The following is an 8,480-nucleotide window of genomic DNA, read 5'->3' on the forward strand; positions in this document are numbered from 1 at the left end:
ATGTGTTACCGTCACTCAGCACTTTATATATCGAAGGCAAAGTGAAGGTTTACAACAGCAAAAAAGAAAAAGTATCCAGTGTGCATTTTGTAAATAATCCGATATTATTTCTATTTCAAGATATCCGATATGAACTTAATGGAATAGAAATAGATAAAGTTAAAAATGCAGGTATTACAACAACCATGAAGTCATATCTATCCTTGAATGAAAATGAATCCAAAAGCGCGAGAGCTTGGGGATGGTCAACTACAGGCACAACTAATGTTGGCGATGGTACATTCTCTGCGTCTATACCTTTGAACAAAATGTTGGGTTTTGCTGAAGATTATGAAAAAATCATAATGAACTGTAAACATGAGCTAGTGCTGTTGCGAAGCAATACAAATCTCAACGCTTTGAAGTTAAACTCGGGTGAAGTTGTAGAAGATATATTAATTAATAAAATTGTTTGGCGGGTTCCTCATATTAAAGTATCAGACCGTGAAAGAATCAATCTATTAAAACATTTGGAAAAAGATCGAGCTATCACTTTAGCATTCCGCAATTGGGACTTATACGAATATCCTTTATTGCCAAAAACACGTAAACATACGTGGTCCATCAAAACATCATCTCAATTGGAAAAACCGCGATATGTTATTATAGCTCTACAAACAAATAGAAAACATAGGAGTGATTTGTCAATGGCTGAGTTTGATCATTGTCATGTGCGTGACATAAGAGTTTTTTTAAACTCATCATATTATCCATATGAAGGGCTAAATGTTAGTTTCTCAGAAGATAAGATTACTTTATTATACGAACAGTACGCAAGATTTCAACAGTCTTATCACGGACGTCGACCAGAGCCGTTGATGAGTTTGAAGGAATTCAGAGACGTAGCTCCTTTATTTGTGATTGACTGCTCACGTCAACACGAAACATTAAAAGGTTCCATTGATGTAAGAGTTGAAATAGAGTCAGATCAAGAAATTCCTGACCAAACGGCTGCTTACTGTTTACTATTAAACGATTGCATATTTTAGTATAAGCCTTTGAGTAATATTGTCAAAAAAATATCATGAACTGTAACACAATATTCTTGGATTTGCAAGGATTTAAAGATAAACATAATAAATTTATAATCAAAGAATTAGCTTTAGCTACTCAACAACATACAGAAATATTTTTAATAAAACCACCATATCCTTTTTTTGCGCTAACTGATGAAGAGAAGCGACATGTGAGGTGGATAGAAAAGAATAGAGGACATCGTTGGAGCGAAGGCATCATTGACTATAGAGAATTCCACAGAATTATAAAACCTCATTTGAAAAATAAGAAAATTATTGTAAAGGGCGAGGAAAAAATTAAGTGGGTCAAAGAATTGAGTGAGCATGAAAATGTACTAGACATTAGCAATCAAAATATTCCTAATTTAAAATGCCTTCATGAACTTTATTCTAAAGATAGTTTTAAAAATTGTTTAAGTCATAGAAATATTAAATGCTGCGCTTTAAAAAATGTTCTGTGTATTAAAAAATGGTGTGTAGACAATAATTTACATTTTGAATAAAAACATGGTGTAAAAAACTTTTGTTTTTTTATTTTATGTGTAATGTGTACCTATCAAAATTATTACTAACCTACCTATGGAATTAAAAGATTAGACATTATAAAGAAACACATTAATTATGAAATAAACATTTATTTTATTTTAACATAATATTACGCTATAATAACATACACTAATAATATTTCAATACATTAATAACTATTATTGTCACTTATTTTCTTACATATTTTTTTTATTACCGTTTCCGTATCGTCCATTATGTCGTCCAAATCGTCTTTTACAACATATTGTGCACTTAACACTACATTTTCTTCATCGCATTCAATGTTCGATGTATCGGGTAATTCTCCACTTATATCGATCACTTTTATCTTGATGAGACGAGTCCCCCTCTGATGCTCGTTGTTGATCACGTACGAAGCTCTGCGCAGCCGAGACTTCTTGCAGCGGTGGCTCCTGCGCCGGGGCTGCCGCTCCCGCGGCACGGGCACGGGCACGGCGGGGCTCGGCTGGTACAGCTCAGGGCAAACTGGCCTGAACGCACTAGCAGCTCCAAATGGGTCTTGTGCGTACTGGTTGAACACAATTTCGCAGTCGGACATTTTCTGTAACAATAAAATAACATAATTATAAAATACGTTACACACATTATTAGGAAATAGATATTTTTTTTAATAACCTTTTAATTTGAATCAAATTATACTTACAATTTTGTGATGCAATTGCACACCGCTTCAACCGAGCTCGAAAAGTAAATGAATGACAAAAAAATATAATAATCTGATCGGATTCTAATTTCTTGCAAACTTAACATTTTTCAAGTCCAGCTACTAGGGTTGTCAATCTTTTCCATAACACATTCAATAATAAACAGGTACTGAGAAAGTAACGAAAGATTTACTCGTTTTTATATTGGTTAGGATATAAACATTAATAGTTGTAACTACATTTATTTATATTTTAATATCACAAAGTTGGTACATAAGGCATACATCGGGCATTCTCTGCCAGGTAACCTTTGAACTGAACAGAAAAAATGATGTATTCATAACGTCAAAGCGTTGTAAGTAATTATTAGAACCAACATTCTAAAATTTATATCTGACAACCCTATCGCGCTGCAAACATGCTGGAACTTGCACGGCAATATGACCCCGTTTGTTAACTATTGGCATGATTGCGATTTTTTTACAGGTATGTATTTGTAAAATATTATAATCTAAATGTTTCGTTAACTAGCAGTTCAGGGTTCGATTCCTAGGTTGAGTTTAGCAATATTTTAAAGTTACATTACATAAAAAGTATTAAATAAAACAACAAACGTATTTTAATCTAGTTATTTTATTTTATAGGTAATTTACAATTGTGTTAGCCTAGCCTTAAACTAAGCGCTTGCAATCTAATTAAAACATTTACATAATTAAAATATAAAATAAACTTAATCTAAATATTGTATTGCATGCTCAATCTATTCATATGAATCTAAGAAACTTATTGTAATTACCTAAAATAATCTGGATTTATGGCCCCAAGCCAATGTATCTATATTATTCCTTAATATGATACGTTTATCGTCATTAGATGACAAAACCACTTTATTAACAGATTGAGTAAATATTTGATGTTTGATAGATCTAAAAATTATATTTTTCTTGCGAATTATTTTTTTATCCAACAAAGCTTGATTGTAGTCTTTGAAAAACAACTGCTTTACCACGGGATGTTTAATGCCTTTTGCCTTCTTTATTTCTTTAGTTTTCGTTTTGATACAATATAATTTAGATCTCAGACCAACAAATTCCGTAATAAGTTGTCCGCCTAGTTCGTCTTTAAACAAGCCAGGAACCTTTTTGTTTTGACATATTATACCGTAAGAATTATTTTTTTCATAGTTGCTTGTATCAAAATAGGTTTGAAAATTATTTTTAAGGTCTTTATATACGTCAGTAGTCTTCACAGAGTAAAGGAAACTATCTGTGTCCGTATAACAAAGTTTCAAATTGCTGCCATAAAACGGTTTCATAACAGAATAATGAAATTGGTACATGTGGCTTTTTGAAATTTCTAACACCGTAAACCCTATATAAATAGGTTTGTTCAATATAACGGACTCTGGTTTCAATTGAACAGCAACAAAATTTTCAGAAAAAATAGTAGAACTATGATAATTTGGTCTCGCTATTAATTGTTCTGCAGTGAATTGTTTTTTTGTTTTATTTTTAATATCAACCCACTTATTGACTAACTTTACATCGAGTCTTTTTTCCGTATCTTCTAAAGTTTTACCGAAAATACTGTTATTTAGCAACTTAAAGAAATCCTGTTCGAAAGTAGATTTAGCTTTTTGTCGTAATTCTGTATTTAAATCAATGTATTGTTTTAAATAAGGGCTCTGTTTAAATTTTATTACTTTATGAATTTTTTTTAGCTTTAAACCATGAGTTAAACACGTTTTTAAATGTACATAATGGATAACGTAGTTGAATTTATCGTATAAGTTTGGTATTAGTTTCGGAGCTTTTGAACCGGGTGGACAAAATTTTTGAGGGCAAAAGGGTAATTCGTTATGTAAATCGTGTAAATTTTCTGGGTATTCTAAATCTACTTCCAAAATATAGCCTTCCTCAGAATCATCGGGTGTCTCAAGGATTTCACGACGATCAAATTCTGAACTATTTAATAGTCTAAATTCCGAATGTGGTAAATACGAACACATTGCATATCCGTACAAATTATTACAATCTATGTAAAATAAATAGTTATCCGGAGAAGTCGGTTCGTAATCTGATAAATATTTGTTATTTGCTTTTGCATATCTCGTAGAACAGAGACATACTCCTCCGCGAATACCTTTCTGAATTAATCGAATTATTTCCAAGTCCTCGATCAATTCAAGTTTAACGTTCGTTTTAAGAAGCATAGCGTCAAAACTCAAACTTGGGGCTGTAAGATAGAACGAAGGGTCTAAATTGTAATTTGTCTTACACGTGTGGCGAAACTTTTCAAACACATCTGCTAGTAACAATACATCTGATTTCAAATATAAATCTGTGTATTCGCCCAGATTTTTTAAATTAAATTCTTTCCAGACATCATTAGCATGTTTATAATCAGACTCTGAAACAGTAGAATCATTTAAACTTGTATAGAAGCACTGTCGAGGAGGCAGTTCCTTTTCATTGTATGACTCCCAGGTGGACATATATTCATATGGGTACACACCTTTCCGTCTTAACAACTCGAACTTCTCATGTTCAGGAAAGAATTTAAGTAAATGTGCAAAATCTTCTGTATTTAAATTTGAAACTAATTTTTCAAGGCTTGTGCCCAAAAATTTAAAGGAGTCTACAAAACGAACCGCCATATGTTTATTGTCATCTGTCGTAAAAAATTTAGTAAATGATATGTAATTTTCTTTATTTTTAGCTATAACCTTGATGGGTCCTGATGTTTGTCCCAATTGACAAATAAATAAATGGCTATCGTAGCCCGACAAGTTATGAAAAAATACAGGTACGAATTGCGGTAAACGAAAATTAAGATTACAGTAAGAATGTGCCGCACCGCGATACTTGCCTGTCAGGTGACAGTGGTCTCTAACTCTATCGTCAAATAATAATTGATTGCACAAATAACAATATTTTGTTTTTTGAAACATTTCCACTTCGTAATTTGTTAATTTTTTCATGGGGATTGGATTTTTGTAAAGTTGTAATATTCTTGATACATCTCTCTTAATATTTTTTATAAAAACTTCAACACAATCTTCACCGCGGTAAGATACGTAACGGTTTAATAAACTATTATAAGAGCAGACAACGTAATAAGCAAAAGCAGCTGGTATGTGTTTTTGAAACGTTTCGGTACAATTTGAACTCGGACCATCCGGACTGGTTTGCAAAAGGGATTCGAAATCCGCGTATATTACAAACGGCATATCCTGCATTTTTTCAAAATTCTTAAATTCAATAAGTGTACCACGCTTCGGCAAAATAGTGGTGACACCACCACACACATGAGAATTTAATTTATGTTCATTCTCAAAAAATATCATACAATCGTCACAAAAATATATTTTGCCGTGATGCTTAGTTATTTGCGATCTCATTAAACGAGTAAGATTTTTTATTAAACAATAATGAGAACAATTTCCTCTTTCTATGTACAATAAGTTTATATGGTTTCTTTTTTTATTCTGGGTTCGATATAACGGACCAACAATATTTGTTTTATTTTTGAGCCCATAAACATTAACGCTTATACTAGGATTATTTTTTTCAAACGTTTTTATATCGGAAAACCTCACGGGAAACGACATATTATTTACATTCACTACGTTTTTAAAATGAGGATAAGAAGAAGTTCGATGCGCATTGTTTTTAGCTGGGAACAACGCAGCTATGACGCTCCACAAGAAACAAAAGTCGTCTCTATTTTGAATGTTAATGCACGCACGTTTAAGCTTTATAGCTTTTGGCAAGTCAATAAATTTAGATGCTCGAAGAGGATTATACTTATTGATATTAACTTCCAAGTGACAATTACGTAAAAATAACCAGCCGCTGTCCCGTTCTTCAAATTCGTCAATTTTAGTTGAAATGATGTCAACTATTTCAGAAAAAATGTCTTGAAAATTAAAATTCCTGTGAATGATAATGTTTTCCGTAGCGAAAGACTTTATTTCAGTCTTGTCCGAATCATTGGTTCTCAAGTGGAATTCAGCAAACAATTCAAAGTTCACCTTAATGGTGTCGAAAGTTAACTGGCGCGCGCGGAGCAGCTGCAGGACGCGCGCGCGCAGCCCGCGCAGGAACTCGGCCGGCGGCTGCGCGGCGCGCTCGGGCTCGTCCGCGCCGTAGCGCAATCGGTACGATGCGATTCGACTACGGAAAGCACTGGCTACTTTTTCTATACCATCACATACTTCAACGGCTGAGTTATTTTTATGAATCGTACTTCTAAGATGAGCTGAGAAAGCTTTACTTTTGACGGAAATATCACAAACCGAACAGTATATAGATCTGTTCGACATTTTTAATATTTAATTTTATGTTACAAATACAAAAGTTACTTAAGGAAAGGGTTGTTATAAATAAAATCAAATAGATTGAGCACTCAGTACGTTATAAAGTATAATCAAGTATTTATTATTTCAATAACTTACAACTAAGATACAAATTATAATAAAAACTAAAACTACTCGTACCTAAATCTACCTACTTCCTATTGGGGAAAAATGTACCTTCCTCAACGAATTCTGCGCGCGCTCTCTTAATAAACTGGCGCAAGAGATTCACTTCCTCAGCGTCAGAATCCGTCTGGTACTTGAGCGCCAAGACCGATTTCTCCCAGCGATCCTTGGGCGCCACCGAGCGGATGTCCTTGGCGTTGTAGAGCCGCAGCTCCACGAACAGGTCGCCGGGCAGGTTGGCGGTGCTGCGCAGGTTGCCGTCCGCCACGCGGCGCGTGAGCACGGACTGCAGGCGGCCGGGCGCGGCGCGCGCTCTGCTGGCTTCGACGTCTTCCTCGTCGTCCAGCTCCAGCTCCCAACCGTCAGCCCGAGCTCGTTTGCGCTTCAACGCTGCAGGTCTCTTCGTCTCTTTGCCGACTCTGAAAAGATCAATCATCGATAAATAAATGATAGGTAGGTACAACTAACATCTTATAAATTAATTAATATGACGTTTATAATATCTTTACTATCAAACAAAAGAAGATGAATTTAAAGATGGGAGCAAAATTATCATCCATAAGAGATTTCTAATAAACTTAACTACCAGAACCAATATGTGTAACTCTGTTAAGTATTGCATAATAACTTACCGCTTATGAACTTGTTCGTCTTCCGAATCGAAGAGATCTTTTTCAAGGCCTGCAGCAGACTTGCGCTTAGACGGTGGGGGCTTCTTTAGTGTCTTTGTACTGAAATTATAACAAAAATATCTGTTTAATCACAAAGTAATTTTAAATAAACATACAGTAATCATTGGTGATAATACGCGAACTCAAGTTATACGACAGTCAAGCCTAAAATTACTTAAACTCACCGTTTGCTAGCATGCTCGTCCTCAGAATCGTAAAACACCGCCTTGCTCGCCTTCCGAGGTCGCTGAATGGGGCGCTCGTCGTCCTCCAAGTCCTCCCGCTTGCGGGCAGCTCGAGGCTTGGCTTCAACCTTGTTGTAATACTCAATGTCCGACCTAAAGATGATTTAATAAACATAACACACTAAATTAGCACTCACACAATAAACACAATCAAAGTGAATCAGTAAAAAACTTACGAACATGATTTTTGCAGGGAATCCTCTCGTTGAAGCACAATCACAATACTTTGCAGGTTCTTGATGAACACGGTATAATAACACTGATTTAATTCTTTTTAATGAACTCGGGGTCTCGATTTATACCAAAATTTTGCAAATTCAGACAAAGAAATCGTAAACATTTTTGTCGTAAAAGTTAAAAACTTTTAGATAAACTTCAATGCAAAACTGTGAAAATTAACATTGCGAAAAAGGTTTACAAGCACTGTCTAAAAATGTTCCTTATGATCAGCAAATATAAAATTTTACCAATATTTTAACGAAAAACAAAAGTTTCAATTTACAGCAAAGGTAAGCATGTGTGATCAAAGGTTAGTTTAGGTACAGTTAGCGTTAATATTTTATTAATAACAACATTTAAGAGTTACTTAATACATAAAAAATGTAGGTAGGTATCTCGTCTTTGAATGTCAATTGTTTTTGACAATCTTGCAAACAAATAACACTTAAGCTAATATTAACACCTAACTTTTGATCGTTAACCTATTTTTGATTGCAAACTGTAGTAACGTGGAGATTACGGTTTCTGTTTTAGTTGCTTTATAACTTGCTTTCTTAAACTTTTGAAGAACATTTGCGTTAGTATTAGGTCAGGTT

The 8,480-nt window shown here is 34.2% G+C and overlaps 1 long non-coding RNA gene across 1 annotated transcript; it reads right to left on the bottom strand.

Moving 5' to 3' along the window:
* Positions 1–7,081: 7,081 nt before the first annotated feature.
* On the bottom strand, positions 7,082–8,274 carry LOC135071458 (uncharacterized). Its single transcript, XR_010257254.1, has 3 exons — positions 7,606–8,274; positions 7,382–7,480; positions 7,082–7,168 (listed from the first exon to the last, which is right to left on the bottom strand). It is a non-coding gene; the product is annotated as an uncharacterized LOC135071458 (long non-coding RNA).
* Between the last annotated feature and the right edge of the window lie 206 nt (positions 8,275–8,480).

Source organism: Ostrinia nubilalis, chromosome 4, assembly GCF_963855985.1.
Source record: "Ostrinia nubilalis chromosome 4, ilOstNubi1.1, whole genome shotgun sequence".
Lineage (NCBI taxonomy): Eukaryota > Metazoa > Arthropoda > Insecta > Lepidoptera > Crambidae > Ostrinia > Ostrinia nubilalis.